At 49.1% G+C, this 17,180-nt stretch overlaps 1 protein-coding gene and 2 long non-coding RNA genes across 3 annotated transcripts in view; 2 read left to right on the forward strand and 1 right to left on the reverse strand.

The window, feature by feature from the left end:
• The window catches only part of LOC109493706, a 138,397-nt gene extending 126,184 nt beyond the window's left edge, over positions 1 to 12,213 (forward strand). Inside the window, exon 9 of the long non-coding RNA XR_002737820.2 lies at positions 7,637 to 12,213. This is a non-coding gene — a long non-coding RNA (uncharacterized LOC109493706). The remainder of the gene's footprint in view (positions 1 to 7,636) is intronic.
• LOC109493709 lies at positions 1,183 to 10,758 on the reverse strand. Its single transcript, XR_006589033.1, has 3 exons — positions 10,652 to 10,758; positions 1,812 to 1,946; positions 1,183 to 1,462 (listed from the first exon to the last, which is right to left on the reverse strand). It is a non-coding gene; the product is annotated as an uncharacterized LOC109493709 (long non-coding RNA).
• A 4,213-nt stretch (positions 12,214 to 16,426) lies between the features above and the next one.
• The window catches only part of PIP5K1B (phosphatidylinositol-4-phosphate 5-kinase type 1 beta), a 317,417-nt gene continuing 316,663 nt past the window's right edge, over positions 16,427 to 17,180 (forward strand). Inside the window, exon 1 of the mRNA XM_045043289.1 lies at positions 16,427 to 16,544. The gene's annotated coding sequence lies outside the window, so the exon portion shown is untranslated. The remainder of the gene's footprint in view (positions 16,545 to 17,180) is intronic.

Consider the following 17,180-nt stretch of genomic DNA (forward strand, 5'->3'; position numbering starts at 1 on the left):
TTGGTCTTGCTATTGCAATTGTTTATTGTATCATTGTTTTTTTTAAATTCTTTTTAATGTTTATTTATTTTTGAGAGAGAGAGAGAGCACAAGTGGGGGAGGGGCAGAGAGAGAGGGAGACACAGAATCCGAAGCAGGCTCCAGGCTCTGAGCTGTCAGCACAGCTGACAGGGGGACTTGAACCCACGAATTGCGAGATCATGCCCTGAGCCGAAGTCAGACGCTTCACCAACTGAGCCACCCAGCGCCCAAATTGTATTATTTTTTTTTTTTTTTTAATTTTTTTTTTTCAACGTTTATTTATTTTTGGGACAGAGAGAGACAGAGCATGAACGGGGGAGGGGCAGAGAGAGAGGGAGACACAGAATCGGAAACAGGCTCCAGGCTCGAGCCATCAGCCCAGAGCCCGACGCGGGGCTCGAACTCACGGACCGTGAGATCGTGACCTGGCTGAAGTCGGACGCTTAACCGACTGCGCCACCCAGGCGCCCCCCAAATTGTATTATTGTTAATACCTGTGTGTGTGTTTGCAATCTTCCACAATCCTTTTTTTGAAATCATGATTGCCCTTCTTCAGACAAGCCTGAAAAGCATGTTCACACTGGATAGTCAAGTTTGAATTAGAACCCCACTGGATAGGATCAGAGAATAGAAGCTTCTATTTTTCCCCTAAATGCCAGATACACCTTGGGTGGCTGCTTTGGGGACTTTTTTTTTTTCATAGATCAGTGTCTCAGGGAATGAGCCTCACCTCTTGGGAGCTAAGTCCGGAAAATCATGGTGTCCATGGTACTCTAAGCCTGTGCCCAGCGGAGAGCACAGAGCAGGGTGTGAGTCATTCTTACTGGAGCACTGACCTTGGCTGACCTCCACAGTGTCAAGGTCTATAGCCAAACAGAACTCCTCACTTAAGGAACTAGAGATAAAGAGGCGGGTGGCCAGTCACATGGCACATGGCCCCTGTTGGAATGAGACTTGTCACACCCCCCAGGGGGTTTTCAGCAGGACCTGCCCATGCATTCACAAGCTAAGGCACACGGTGCTGAGACACCCGGTGCTGAGGGTTCTTCCTGAACAATGTCAGATGACTTCTGATTTCATAAGTGGTGTTAATGTTTTTTTATGCTTATTTATTTTTGAGAGAGAGAGAGAGAGAGAGAGAGAGAGAGAGAGAGAGAGAGAGCATGAGCAGGGGAGGGACAGAGAAAGGGGGAGACACAAATCTGAAGCAGGCTCCAGGCTCTGAGCTGTCAGCACAGAACCTGACGCGGGGCTCAAACTCACAAACTGCGAAATTCTTAAGCGGTTTTCTACACAGACCCAGAGAATACAACCTGCCACATGCCTGCAGCAGTGGACCGACTGACATTTCATACGGCATACCAACATAAGTCTTTTTGTGAAAATTAACTCTGTTTTTACCGTGAAAAAGAATTCGTGTCTTTGCAGAAATTCAGCATATCTGGAAAAGCAAGAGAGGAGAAAATATTAGTCTCCCAAGAATATCCTGATACTATGGTAGCGGTAGTCTTTGTTTTTCTTCGCCATATGTATGTATATTTTCCTGCACTGAAGTCATCCTTTCGATAATGATTATTGATCAGCTACTGCGTGCCATGCTTTCTTCTGGGCGTTAGAGATATATAAATGAACCAAACAATCAGAGGGTCCTTGCTCTTAAGGAGCTGAGAGTGAGGAGGGCCAACCATAGATGAGTAAATGCGTTAAGACACAAGAGAAATGTGGATAATATGTGGTGTAATGAAAAAAATAACACCGGATGACACTACAGACTTATAATGCGCTGTTACCGTAAATCTTGGAGTACAGTGGTCAGAGAAATGCTCTTGGAGGAGATGACTGAGGAGTGGAGGTGCACCTGAACAGAATCTTACAGCCTGGGGGTTAGGAGCCTTCTTGCAGAGGGCACGAGAAGTTCAAGTTCCCTGAAGAGAAAATAGATCAGCGTGTTGGTGAAACAGAAAGCAAAAGACAAGTATGGCTGGAATTTGGAGACGAGAGGGACAGAGTTGTCAGCAGTGAGACCACGGATGCGTATTTTGTGATCAGGCCGTGGAGGGCCCTGAAGTCCACAGGAAAGGCGTTCCAGTTTTATTCTACGATACTGGAAAGCCTTTGGAAGATTTTAAGCAGCAGAGTGATAAAATGCGCTATCTATCGCCTTAAAGATCATGGGGCGCAGCGTTTGGCACATGGATTTGAAGGAGGCAAGAGCCAACACAAGGCGATCCGTTCAAAGGTCCCTGTGGTCGTCCCAGCAAGAGGCTGTGGCTCCTCGGACGAGGGTTACGGCAGAACAGACGAACAGAAGACGAGCCAGTTAGGATTTTGTGAAGGTGACACTGTTTTTAAAGTTCTAGGTAGGCCATTTATTTTGCTGCACTTTACAAAATTAAGGACTTGAAATTTCTTCTGAAACAGAATTTTCAATTAACGGAATTACGGAAACCAAACTGGAGAACAAGCAGGGGAACCTGCGAATGATACATCCCAGGAAGATGGCAGGGTGACCCCAGGACTGCCTTCCTTGGACGCTCCGAGGAAATTTTGAAGGCGGCAGAACGAGGCAAGTTTCTCCAGCTGTTCGCCCCCACCCCCACCCCCAACACACACCCATTTTACCCCCTATTTTCATGGTCTCATTTCGGTAGGAGTAAAGGACAGCTTTTGTTACAGCTGCTACTCAGGCGACGGCGGAGACAGTTAGCTGACACATCTCCTGTGCCTGACTTGCCAGCATCCTACAGACACAATCTGAAGGTCAGGGACCCTCTTTGCTACAACTTTGCCTGCCTTAAGTCCGTGGAAGGGTGAAGGCAGCCACAGGCAGGGCTTCACCAAAGGCTAGAGCACATGCATTATTGGTTGTTAGAAAGAAGCCGCTCCTGCACCTTGCTGTCTACAGTAATGATGCCAGATTTTTTTTTTCAAGTCTCCCTTGTAGAGAGATTGCCAATCTCAGAGTATCGTCTTGGTCCGTAAATTTTCGCTCTAATGACCACAGGATGGCTGCCTCTGTTTTCCAACTAGCCTTGGCTACCATCTGGGTTTTTCTGATTGAATCCTCATGATGTAATTTAACCCAGCCCTCCATTCTCTGTATTTCCTATAAAGTTGTAAACCCCAACACACGTAATCCTGACAACAACTGAGACAGGGCCATCAATGGGCCCGCTTTACGGAGGAATAAACTGAGGCACGGAGACGTTCCATTCCAGAGGTCATAAAGCCAGGGTTTGAATGCAAGCAGATGCTTTTAGCCTGCATACTGAACACAAAGAAATATATCAGAAAAACACCAAGGCAAGTCCCCATGGTCGAGCATTCTCCGCGAACAGATAACTGGCGGGTTTTGTAAGCCTAGAAATCGATTAACTCAATTAGCAACAGTTACTGAGTCTCCGTAGTGCGTGCTGGGCTAAGCTGTGGGATACAAAGGTGGACCGGACCATGCTGAAGATGATGAGGGCTATCATGCGGAGAGCCTGCTGTGTACCAAGACCCACGCTAGGTGCTGTGGAGACAGTGATGATGGTCACAAAGTGAATTTCCTGTTGGAGCTCATTCTTATGCAAGATATACGGTGTGTTAAATGTTGTAATGGGCACTGTTCAGAGCTGTGCAGTCCAATCCAGGGTCACGTGTGGCTACTTAATTACAATTCAATAAAAATTTAAAATTTAGTCCCTCAGGTGCACTGGCCACCTTTTTTTTTCCTAAACATTTTTATTTTCAAGGTGTTTGGAATCCATTGCCACATTTTTCCCCCAAAGAGTTTTGCCAATTCATACACACAAAAGCAATTCACTATAATAAGTGCCTGCCGCGAGCTGGTCCTTGGGAATAAAAGGCAGATCCTCGTGTAAATTCCAGTGTTTCCACATCCTCGCCAGCATTGGGCTTGGGTTTTCTTTTTTTTTTTTCTTTTTTTAAAAAAATTTATTATTTTCTTAATGTAATTTATTGTCAAATTGGCTAACATACAGCATGTAAAGTGTGCTTTTGGTTTTTGGGGTCGATTCCCGTGGTTCATCGCTTCTGTACATCCAGGGCTCATCCCAACAAGTGCCCTCCTCAATGCCCATCACCCATTTTCCCCTCTCTCCCACCCCCCCATCCACTCTCAGTTTGTTCTCTGTATTTAAGAGTCTCTTATGGTTTGACTCCCCCGCTCTGTGTTTGTAACTATTTTTTTCCCCTTCTCTTCCCCGTGGTCTTCTGTTACGTTTCTCAAATTCTCCATATGAATGAGACATGATATCTGTCTTTCTCTGCCTGCCTTATTTCACTTAGCATAATACCCTCCAGTTCCATCCACGTTGCTGCAAATGGCAGGATTTCATTCTTTCTCATTGCCAAGTAGTATTCCATTGTGTATATAACCCACATCTTCTTTATCCATTCATCAGTTGATCGACGTTTAGGCTCTTTCCATAACTTGGCTGTTGTTGATAGCGCTGCTATAAACATTGGGGTACATGTGCCCTTGTGTCCTTTGGATAAATTCCTAGTGGTGCTATTGCTGGGTCATAGGGTCGTTCTATCTTTAATGTTTTGAGGAGCCTTCACGCTGTTTTCCAGAGAGGCTGTGCCAGTTTGCGCTCCCAGCGCAAGAGGGTTCGCGTTTCTCCACATCCTCGCCAGCATCTGTAGTTTCCTTTCATTTTAGCCACTCTGACCCGTGTGAGGTGGTATCTCACTGTGGCTTTGATTTGTATCTCCCTGCTGATGAGTGACGTCAAGCATTGTTTCGTGTGTCTGTTGGCCATCTGGATATCTTTGGAAAAGTGTCTACTCATGTCTTCTGCCCATTTCTTCAGTGGATTATTTGTTTCTCGGGTGTTGCGTTTGGCAAATTCTTTACAGATTTTGGATACTAACCCTTTATCTGGTATGTCATTTGCAAACATCTCTTCCCGTTCCATCGATGCCTTTTCATTTTGTTGATTGTTTCCTTTGCTCTGCACGGCCCCCTTTGAAAGTGCTTTAGTTTTTTTAAGGGCATGTTACTTTTTCCTTTTAAAAACAAACAAGCAAACAAACAAACCTGCTTTATTGAGGCGAATTTGTATGCCATTCAATTCACCCATTTCAAATGTATAATTTGATGGTTTTCATTATAATCACAGAGTTCTACATCCGCCATTGCCATCAATTTTAGAACATTTTCATCCTTCTCCCCGCAAATCTGGCATCCATTAGCATTCATTCCCCATTTCCCCACCAAGTCCACCGCTCCCCAGCCCCAGGCAACCACTAACCCACTTTCTGTCTGTGTAGGTCTGCCCATTCTGAACATTTCCTAGAAATGCCATCAAACAATGGGGCCTTTTGTAACTGGCTGTTTTCAGTTAGCATAATGTGTTCAAGGTTCATCCATGGAGTAGCACGTATCGGTGCCTCATTCCTTTTCACTGTTGAATAATATTCCGTTATATGGATGTATTCCATTTTGTTCATCCATTCTTCAGTTGATGGAGATTTGGGGTGTTTCCACCTTTTGACTCTTGTGAATAATGCCATGTAAACTCTCGTGGGGACGTGTGTTTTCATTTCTCTTAGGTGTGCACCTGACAGTGAGATTGCTGGGTCATAGGGTAACTCTGTGTTTAACGTTTTGAGGAACTGTCAGACTCTTTTTTTTAAAAAATTTTTTTTAACATTTATTTATTTTTGAGACAGAGAAAGACAGAGCATGAACAGGGGAGGGGCACAGAGAGAGGGAGACACAGAATCCGAAACAGGCTCCAGGCTCTGAGCTGTCAGCACAGAGCCCGACGCGGGGCTCGAACTCACAGACCGTGAGATCATGACCTGAGCCGAAGTCGGACGCCCAACCGACCGAGCCACCCAGGCGCCCCAGAGGAACTGTCAGACTCTTTTCCAAAGTGGTTGTACCTTTTTATATTCCCACCAGCAGGGTATATGGGCTCCGGTTTCTCCCTATCCTTATTAACACCTGTTATTATGTTTTCTGATTCTAGCCATCCAATAGGTGTGAAGCGATGCTCATGGTGGGTTTGATTGACATTTTCCTGGTGGCTAATAGCACTGAGTATTTGCTCACATGCTTATTAGCCATTTGTATACCTTCTTTGAAAACAAAGTGTCTATTCCCATCCTCTGCCCTGTGCATATGTTATTTTCGGCTAAAAATAGAGTATAAAATGTTGTAAAGCATAGTGAGCAAATACTAAATGCTGGGGATGGTCGTCTCTGGGGAAAGAAAATGGAGTCATTTCTTTTTTGCTTTTGTCAATTTTTACAACACACGTAAGCTTTTGTCATTGTCAGATATTAGATATTTTCCCCAATTCTTTGTCTTTTCTGATGTGAAAAAGTAGCACAAGATTGTTTTTGTTTTTTTTTTTTTAAGTAGAGACAATATTAACCTGAAGGTAATAGTAGCTAACACTTCAGCAGATGTCCCTCCAGGACATTTTTCTAGACTTTCTGTACTTGTATGAGGCTGCAGAATACACGCAAGTTCACGTGATGCCTTTTGTTCTAATCGTATCATAAACGAGCCCTTGCATGTTAAGTAAACCTCTTGAACTGTGTCTTCTGAAAGTCTCTAGAAAAAAAAAAAAAGTCATGTTATATCTCTTGGTGTGCAGAATGGTCCTGAAAAAGGGCGTCTTTCCCACGGTCATGACTTTAAAATGAAGGGGAAAAAATGAAGGCGCACATGGGCACGCTCTGTCCCCCAACCCTTGGACACCGCAAGCGCAGTAGAGTTTGGGGAGCAGGTAGCCCGTCCTTTGCTTCAGTCGGACCCTCCCCCTGCTTCACGCAGGGAAGAACAGAGAGGAGCCTTACACAGTCCGAGCGAGCTGGGCGGCTGTCCAAAATTTTCTAATTCCTATCTCCATGGCGTGGCTGTGCTTTTTGACTTAAAGTGTTTGTAAATCCCCACCACACTCTAAACTCCCATATTTTTTCCTCAAGGATTATTTGTGCGAGGAAAAAACCACATTCCTCTTGCTTGCCCCATCCTCTTTCTCATGAAGTCACCTGGGCCATCCGGACAGGCTGACTGCAGACAGAGCTGTGCTGTTTTTTGCCTTTCTTTTCCCCCCTCCCAAAGGCTCCAGAGATTCCACTGGCAGTGGCTTCAAAAGCTGATGGCACAGATTCCATTTTCTCCCACGATAACGGAATCGACAGCACTCTTTGCTAGTCACTTGCTTCAAGTGCTCGATTCTCGGTAACAGTAAAAGCTGTTGACTCTTTACGTTCCCGTGCGTGTCCACAAACATTTCCAAGACAGGGTTGCCGTCCCCCAACCCCCCACATCCTAGGCTGCTTCCAACCTAGACACTCAGGGAAAACACTAAGAAACAAGAATAGAAGAAATCTGACGGCCGAAGACCCTCCCCTCAGCTCGCAAGCAGAGCTGTGCGAGAATAAGTTTAACGTGAAATGATTTGTCTTTATTCGGCACATCGGGGAGAGACTATAGTGTTCTCTCCTTCTCAGGCACAGGGCTGAAACAGATTTTTCCGGGCGTCTTGCTGGTGGGTGTTATGAAGGCCCAAGTCTGACCAGCGGAACGTGGGCGGATGCGATGTTTATCCCTGACATCTTAAATCCTTTGCCCTCTCGTCTAATTCAGCAGGCATTTGGGAATCGACGGTTGACCATTATGGTGCCACAAGATGGAAAGACCCAGGGTCCCCGAATGACCGCGTGAAGCCAATTCTGCCACCAAACTGTGTTGAACAGAGGCATGAACGAGCAACGAACCTTTACTGTATTAATCCACGTTGGTTGTATCTTAAAGCAGTTGGCATAGCCTGCTTAATAGATTTCCTTCTTCTATCCCCCATCCCAGCAAAACGTTCTAGGTTGCCGGGACAGCTTGAGGACCGTGTGCTTAAAGAGATGTCAGGGTAAGCGTTCCATTTTGCTAGCCAAGCATTCAAACGTCGCCAAGAGACGAGGGTAGCCGGTGAGGTTCTGCCGAAATGCTTCCAAGTCAGGGAAGCCCCTGCATTTTTTGAGAAATAAAAGGAAAAATGAAGGTTGTCCTCCTGGTGAGGAGGTGTCACAGTGAGGTGTCACAGAGACCTTGAGACGTCTTAATGTGGGCTTTGCCGGGTGACGAAAGTGAACACCCCCTTCTCTTCCACAAGTATTTATTGTGTGGTTAGCATCATGCCCCCCATCTCGCCTCAGAAAGCAAGTCTGAGAAATTCAAGAGTTGGCCCCGGACGCTGCCCCTCCACGCAGGGGGGACCTCAGACGGTGCATGACAAGTGAACTGCAGGAATGTGTCAGCTACGCCGATGTGATGTCTCGGGTGGACGGCTACTGCCTGTATTCAGGGAGCTTAAGTGTCTCTTGTATCCATTCCCTTCCCTTCCCGGGAGACTCCATTATTTCTTGGTACTCTTTCTAGACCTGTCACCCTTTCGTGGTGACCCATCATATAGGTTCGCTATTGATGAGAACGGTTTTCAGTGTTGCAAGGAGGTCAAAAACAAACAGCATTTCCCGGGTTAGAACAAAGAAGGCTTTGGCTTGAATGAACTTTTGCTTAGTCACGAAGAACCCAGGGCCCGGCTCTGCTCTGGGGATAAGATGGCAGCCTGGGTTTCACTCCTGGTGCCACAGTTGGATTTTGTGACTTTTGCAACACACTGTTTCTCGGGGCGGAAGAGTCGCGATGCAGTTTGAGGAGTTTTGAGTGACACGACTGATGTATTTCAGACTCTTTTCCCGACTTCAAGCTCCCCCCCCCTTTTTTTAAAGTTTATTCATTTATTTTGAGAGAGACAGAGAGAGAGAGAGTACAAGTGAGAGGAGCAGAAACAGAGGGGGACAGAGGATCGGAAGCGGGCTCTGTGCTGAGACGGCCTGATGAGGGGCTCGAACTCACAAGCCCGAGATCGTGACCTGAGTCAAAGGCAGACGCTTAACCGACTGAACCACCCAGGTGCCCCCCTCCCCACTTCAAGCTTTTAAACCTCTCTTTTTAAGCCTCTCCAACCCAAAGAAGGTTTCTTACTCTCTTATGCACACCTTGACCTTCGGCTTCCTGAGAAGCCACGCTCAGACCTGATGTACCAAATGTGTGTGTACATTTTGTGTGCCTTTGCACTACTTTCTGAACTGCTGCATGGTTTTCCGTGCTGCCGTCCCCTCTCTATTCTTTTCCTTCGTTCTCCCCTCCGTTCTGACACTGTCTCGTTTTTCTTGTTCACTCTTCCAACCAAACCCCGTTAAGTCTATGCTGGTTTGTTCTTTGTGTTTTTTTTTTTTGTAACTTCTGGGCAAAGTGAAAACTCACCTAGAAAAGCTACCCACGTGAGTCTGGTGGTAACAGGAAAAAGACACCACAGAGACAAGGAGTAAGTGAACACAGAAAACAGATCGTACGGGCTGGTGGAAATTCGGCTGGAGGTCTTCACGGCCTGTGCCTGTTTTTAGACGCGAAGGCAACGGAACATCAAATTTTTTCTTCATCTTAGGGTTTCCCCCCACCTCAGCATGAACCTTTAATTGGCAGCCGTTTTCTTTGGGGAGTTATTCACGTGCATGTGTTTTTCGCGCGATGCCCATCTCGACGCGTATCATTTAATAAGTGAAATCGGGTGTGCAGCTGCTACAGGGGCATGTTTTCTACCTAAAAAAAAAGTTAGGAAAAAAGTAGTGAGGTAGTGGGAGTTGGCCGAGGTACACGTGTACTTCCTGCGAAGGGTTCCGCGTCCTTGACTCTTCACCCGGCTCAAGCCTTGGCACCGAATGTGCTACGGAAGGTGTCTAATGACCAGAGACCGTTAGGTTTCCAAGTGACCTCTCTGAGCCTCCTGTCTCACACTCTCGGGATACAGACCAGGAATCTCAACCCAAGAGAGGATGCAGACTTCACTGGTAGGGGGACAGAGCTGCGAGGAGAAAACAGCCACTGGGGTTCCTCGCTCGGTGTTCTTCTCAAGCCTGAGAGGAAGGAGGGACAGAAGGCGGATGGGATTGAGGAAGCAACGAAGCAACAGGAAAAGAGAGCCCAAGCTCCGGGAAAGGGAAGATGGTCCAGGAGAGAAAGAAGAAAGGGACTTGGGGCTGAGGTGCCCAAGCCTTTGCTAACCTGAAAAGTAAACTCAAAGTTAGAGACCAGAGGGTCCCCAGGGGGGAACCGGTCCTCTGAAAGGAGCATCTCACGTTGCACAGGGGAGTCGGCGAAGCATTTGGTTTGTCTGCTTAGAAAGGAAGTTTCTAGAAAGAGAAGGCATTGTGATGTTAAGATGACCCTTCAGAAGCTGTGAAGGCTGTAGTCTCTACTCTCCTACCGTTTGATGCCCCTGGAGGCTAGGCATGCCTTCCACGTGGATGCTTGAGTGGTTTCTTTCTAGTTGGAGAATTAATGGCAGACCAAGTTGCTAGATCTACCCACGGCCGATCAATGCTTCGCAGATTCCCTCTGGCCATCCTTTCTGGATCTCCCTTAGATGTCACTAATGAAAAAGTCAAATACGCGTTGAGCAACCTAGAAGAACCCATACTTCCTCATTTCATAGAAAGGTCCAGAACGGAATTGTAACTAGCCCCCAATCCCCCATAGCTTAGAAGAATGTATCCAATGTGGTACCACAATCACCCTAAAACATAGCGGGCAGGATAGTCTCACCAAAATGGCTGCGACCAGGCCGCTTTATCCCTGTACGTGCACGCTGCCCCGCAAAATGTAGGGTGTATTTCCCCTCCCCTTGAACCCGGTTGCTCCTGTGACTGCTGTAACCAAGAGAATGAAGCAGAAGTAGCATTCTAGAACTTCCACGCTCAGTACCAAAGTTCCAGTTCCTCCCTCCTGGATGCCAGCTGCCGTGTAAGGAGTCTGACCCCCTTGCTGAAAAGACCACATGCTTTGGAAGCCACATGGAAAGAGACAGGGGGCACAGATGTGTGAGTGAAGCCTTCTCAGACCTTCCAGCAGCTGGCTGGTTGCAGCCAAGTGAGTGACACTAGCCGGTGCCCAGCTGACTCAGAATCATGAGAAATAGTAAATGGAGGTTGCTTTTGGGTTTTGGTTTGGGGGTGGCTTGTCACGCAGTGATGGAGGACTGAAGCGACCGCTTAAAAGAGGCACCATGCATTATTTTTCATGGACCTGGGACTCGGTGGGGGGGGGGAGATGGTTCTGCAGATCTAGACTGAGCCTGGCCAACCTCATCTGGACCTGCCTGGGCCTCTGCAGCCTATGGAGGGCTCGCCAGTCAAGGATGGCCTCAGCCGTGATGACTCATCTCTGTAGCACAGGGTCTTTTATCCTTTAATGGAGTTGTCCTCCGGCGGTGGCAGAGTGCCAAGAACAAGAGCAAAAATGCACAAACTTTTTAACAAATAAACTTTTCAGGGGGTGCCTGGGTGGCCCTGTTGGTTGAGCGTCAGACTTCGGCTCAGGTCATGATCTCATGGTTTGTGGGTTGGAGCCCGGCGTGGGGCTCTGTGCTGATGGCTCAGAGCCTGGAGCCTGCTTGGGATTCCGTGTCTCCCTGTGTCTCTTGCCCCTCCCTTGCTCGTACTCTGTCTCTCTCAAAAATAAACATTAAAAAAATGGTTTTAAATAACAAATTTTCAAGAACAGTTTTAGATTCACAAAACAACTGAGGGGAAGGTGCAGAGATTTCCCGTATCTTCCCTGCCTGTCCCCCACATGCTGAGCCGCCCCCCTGTATTAACACCCCCCCACCAAGAGTGGTACCTTTGCTATAGTTGGTGAACCTACGTTGACACATCGTTATCAGCCAAAGGTCACAGTTAGGAATTTGTGCTGTACAGTTTACTGTTCGGACAAATGTGTAATGACAAGTATCCACCACTGTAGTATCGAAACAGAGTAGTTTCACTGCCCTAGGAATCTTCCTTGCTCTACTCTTCAAACCTCCTCACCTCCAACTCCTGGAAACCACCGATCTTTTTCCTATCTCCATAGTTTTGCCTTTTCCAGAATGCTATATGACCGGAATCAAACAATATGTAGCCTTTTCAGATTGGCTTCTTTCACTTAGCAATATGTATTTAGATTTCCCCTTGTTCTTCTCCTAGCTTGATAGCTCATTTCTTTTTAGCATTAAACAACATTCCATTGTTTGGATGTGCCAGTTCGTTTATCTGTTCATCTACTAATGAACCTCTTGGTTACTTCCAAATTTTGTCCAAATTATGAATAAAGCTGCTAAAAACTCTGTGTGTAGGTGTTTGTTTTTGTTTTTTTCAGGATGCTATTTTTTTAAAATGTAATTTATTGTCAAGTTGGCTAACTTATAGAGTATACAGTGTGTTCTTGGTTTTGGGGGTAAATTCCTGTAATTCACTGCTTACATACAACACCCAGTGCTCATCCCAACAAGTGCCCTCCTCAATGCCCATCACCCATTTTCCCTTCTTTCCCCCAGTCAACCCTCAGTTTGTTCTCTGTATTCAAGAGTGTCTTGTGGTTTGCCCCCCTTTCTGTTTGTGACTATTTTTCCCCCTTCCCTCCCCCCACGGTCTTCTGTTAAGTTTCTCAAGTTCCACATATGAGTGAAAACATGATATCTGTCTTTCTCTGACTGACCTCTCTCGCTCGGCAAAATACCCTCCAGTTCCACCCACGTTACTGCAAATGGCAGGGTTTCATTCTTTCTCATTGCCAAGTAGTATTCCATTGTGTATATAAACCACATCTTCTTTATCCATTCATCAGTTAGTGGACATTTAGGCTCTTTCCATGACTTGGCTGTTGTTGAAAGTGCTGCTATAAACATTGGAGTACATGTGCCCTTGTGTCCTTTGGATAAATCCCTTAGTAGTGCTATTGCTGGGTCATAGGGTCGTTCTATCTTTGATTTTTTGAGGAGCCTCCACACTGTCATGTAGGTTTTTATATGGAACTAAGTTTTCAGCTCCTTTGGGTAAGGACCAAAGAACAGGACGGCTGGATCATACAGAAAGAGTGTGCTTCATTTTGCAAGACACTGTCAACTGTCTTTGAAAGTGGCTGTAATGCTCTGCGTCCCCACTAGTAATGACTCAGAGTTCCTGTCGCTCTACATCCTCACTAGTGTTTGGGACCATCAACGTTCTTCCGTCAGAAATTCGAATAGGTACGTAGAGCTATCTCGTTGCACGAACAATTTTCAAGGCTTCGCTTACATTAAGTCTACTGATGTTCTACTGGCCACAGTAAATCGTACAGGTGAGCCCAAGGTGGGAGGGGACTACAAAATTGAAGAGAAAGGGCCTGGATAAAGGGAGGCCATTAATTGGAACCATTAAGGCATCAAATCTACCATAAGGAATCTGTGCATATTTCTCACAGGGGAGTATTACAGGGCAGTAAGATGTTGGAGTAAAACCTAGAAGCAACTAGAAAAGTCACATTTGAAATTAGGTAAAACAATTAGATGAGTGCTTTCTAATTTTTAAATGTTTCCAAGCTTTCTGCCAAGTTGCTCTTGCTCTGATATTGATGTTGTTTTATTTCCATTAGAGGGTGATGTTCCCCAATTTCTGTTGATATCTATGGAGAGACAGAATTGGGAAGAAATGCACGTCTCATGTAGGACCAATAACTATGCGGTCCCTTGTTCCATGAATTAATTCATAGTAATGATAATGTTAAGACTCTTGGCAGAGTTCCTTAGAATCCTGTTTAACAAGAGCTTTTTTTTTAATTTTTAAAAATGTTTTTATTTTTGAGAGAGAGAGAGAGAGAGAGAGAGAGAGAGAGCGAGCATGCGCATGAGTGGGGGAAGGGCAGAGAGAGAGGGAGACCCAGAATCTGAAGCAGGTTCCAGGCTCTGAGCTGTCAGCACAGAGCCCGATGCGGGGCTCAAACCCACCATCATGACCTGGATGCTTGCTTAACCGACTGAGCCACCCAGGCACCCCAGTAAGAGTTAGCTTTCTAATGAGCCAGTGGGCAGTCTGCTTTGTGACTTCTTTCTGGAAACCTAAGGCTGCTGGCTCAACAGAAGGGAGGTAGTGGGAAAGAAGGGCTGTGTTACACGTATATGCATGCATCTGTATGTAATGTGCGTGATCTCCTCTGATCCACCGTGACTTCAGTCCGGTTTTACCTGTTCTCACCTCCCCTGCATTCCCAGGAAACACTGAAAACGGACTTTACATTTGCCTTTCCCACTCTGGGAAGCAGCTTCGTTTTCCACTCCCTGGATTTCAGAGCGGCCAGAGGAGCAGAGAAGGGGAGACTGGGATCACCATTCCCAGATCCTAGCCAGCCTGCTACTTACGGCGGTGTGGTGCTGCCCCCTATGCAGGGATTCACTGCAGGCCGATGAAGGGTCCTTGGATCTGTTCTTCCTCCAGCGCCCCCTCTATCAACCCCAAACTGAACTTTGCTAATCCAGTGCCTCTGTTATTTGCTGTTCAGGAATTGGGAGTCAGGGAACCTGTTTTCTGGCTCTTGGGTCACTTAATGTCTTTGGATAGTAGTTTTCTCTTCTGCAAAGTGATCAAGCTGAACTAGATGTGTGTTCCTGCTCTGAACTTCGAAGAGTCTGCGATGCTAAGATAAAACCACGACAAAGTCAGGGCGCCTGGGCAGCTCAGCTGGTTAAGTGTCTGACTTTGGCCCAGGTCATGATCTCGCAGTTGACGAGTTCGAGCCCCGCATCGGGCCCTGTGCTGACAGCTCAGAGCCTGGAGCCTGCTTCGGATTCTGTGTCTCCCTCTCTCTCTCTGCCCTTCTCCTGCTCTGCCTTTCTCTCTCAAAAAGGAATAAGCGTTAAAAAACATTAAAAAAAAAAAAAAAAGCCAGGACAAAGTCCCAGGATCCTCAACACGTGATGCCCTAAAACTCCCAGGAATGGCCAGACACATCTAGAGGAGGTAGGCTGGAAAAACTGTCCAAGAAATAATCGATATTTGCATTACCAAGGAATGACTATGCTCCATTCCGAGGTGATATTAAAACCATTACAAACTTACCCAAGGAAGGGGGCGGGGAGAGGTACAAGAAGATTTCAAAACCAAAAAGAGGTGTTCATTTGCTCAGAGCTTAGGAAGCATCCTTTCAATCAGAAATTGTCTGTGACTCGCTAAGCCAGGGATATGTGAGGATAGGGGCCATGAAGTGCTTTTCCTCCAAAGGAACGTATCCCACGTTTTACATCAGTGTTTTTTTTTTTTAAACAAGGAAAAGGAAGGAAATGCTGAGGGTGAGAAATACCATTAGCTTCCACTCATCTGGGAAAGATCCGGTGGGTACCTTTCGGTTCCTATTAAGTAAATTCAGCTATCGTTTTCAAGACGGCCTTTTCCCCAGAGCGTCCGTACATCTGTCCCCTACCCTCTCTTCTCTCCCCCAACATCTGGTGAGACTGCAGGTGCCCCCACGCCCGCTCAGCGCCATCAACACGATGTGTCCCCTTCTCCCACCACAGCCCATCCGCTCTTGACCTCTCGACGTCCCTCCAGCCTTCTCTCTCCCGGGACCCCTTCGCCAACCTACCCTACCTGTTGGGTAGGTCTTACTTCCTGGGGACTCCTGCTGTCATTGCAAGGGGAGACACCGGCGCCTTGGAATCCTAGCTGTCCCTTCCTGGTGCAGGGGGCACCTGTGCTTAAACGCTGGCTTCGCACAAGCACAGTCCAGCGGGCAGGCGACCGCGCGCTGCGGAGTTCAGCGGCCTGAGGCAGGCCGGGGGGGGGTGGGGGGTGACCTCTCCGAAACACGGCTCTGTTTAGCGGGGCTCCAAGACTTTAGAACGGCCGGGGAGCCCGTGGCGAGCCCTGGAGAAACCCGCCAGACCTAGGGGCCCGCCCCGGCCCCGCTCTCCGTCCTAGGCACGCGGCGGCCGGCCGGAGCGCCCGGTCCCTCCGCACCGACTCCCGCGCCCAGTCCGACTGCAGCGGAGGCTCCCGCCGCCGCCACCGCCGCCGCCGCTGCAAACCGGTCTGCCTTCCCTGCAGGGCGTGCGGGGATGGAGCGAGGGGGTGGAGAGAAAAGGGGAAGAGCCTGGGCGGCCGGCGGGCGGGGCCTGCAGCCTCCCCGAGCCGCGGCAGCCGCCGCGCCGACTGCTCTCTCCGCGCCTCGCTCCGACTCAGGCGCGCACTGCGCCGGGACCCGCGCCCGCGCCCGAGCCCTGGGGGCGCCGCCGCTCCTCGGCTCCCGGCCCCCGAGCGCGCCGCGTTGAGGCCGCGCCGGGCAGGGGGGCTCCGGCTGCCGGGGCTTCGGCGGCCCGCTCGCCGCTCCGTGTGGCCGGAGGACTGGCGGGGAAGGAAGGGGAACGCGGGGACACACACACTCGCCGCGGCGCGCGCGCATTGCACACTCGCCGCCGCGCGCCCCCGCCGAGGCGCGTCCCGGGCGAGTTTGGCCCCGCGGCTCCGGCCCGGCACCTGCCGGCTCCGCGCGCCGCGCCCCGCCCCCGCCCGCGCCGACCCTCCGGCCCCTCCCGCCCCTCGCCGGCACAGATCTCCCGGCGCCGGGGGGGAAGCAACTACATCCCGACAACTTGCAGACTGTGGCGCAACTGGTCTCGACAGCAGAGGCGCCCGAATGCTGCCCGGGTGAGGTAAGTTTCCTGCGCGTCCCCGGCCCCTCCTCTCTAGACCCTCCTCCAGGGCTGGGGCTGGGGGCGCTCCGCGTCCTGACCAGCCCCGGAGGTCTCTCCACGTTCGCACTTTGTCGGCGTAGTGCTGGGGGTAGGGTGGAGGTTGTGCGTGGCCACCGAAGCGGGACCTTCATTCCGCTGGGGCCACGGCCGCGCGCTCCCCGCGAGCACCCACTAGCTCGCCGCCCGGATCCCCTCCGGCCGCAGTAACCCTCGGGGACCTCTCTGGGTTCACCTAAGGGGGAGCTTCCCCCCCCCCCCTTTTCGGAGGAACCGGCTGAGTTTGGCAGCAGAAGGTGGGATCTCCCACCCTCCCCGGGCAATAAACAGAGGCGAACTTGTTAGGCGCCCCTGGGATCTCAAGAGGGGCTTGCGAGTCGGTGTTCTGGTCATTTCTGGCGCCGAAGCCGGATTGCACAGGTGCGGAACGGTTGCAGCCTATATGCAGCAGCCGGCTTGGGCGTTTCGCGTTGTTCTCTCCCCCAGCCCCGTCAACGTGACGCTTCGGCAGCTGGGGCGAGGGGTGGGAATGTGGGGGCAACGGAGAGGGAGAATGCCAGGGCTCGATATGCCAGGCCGGTGCCCGGAGTCGCCAAA

Source organism: Felis catus, chromosome D4 (assembly GCF_018350175.1).
Source record: "Felis catus isolate Fca126 chromosome D4, F.catus_Fca126_mat1.0, whole genome shotgun sequence".
Lineage (NCBI taxonomy): Eukaryota > Metazoa > Chordata > Mammalia > Carnivora > Felidae > Felis > Felis catus.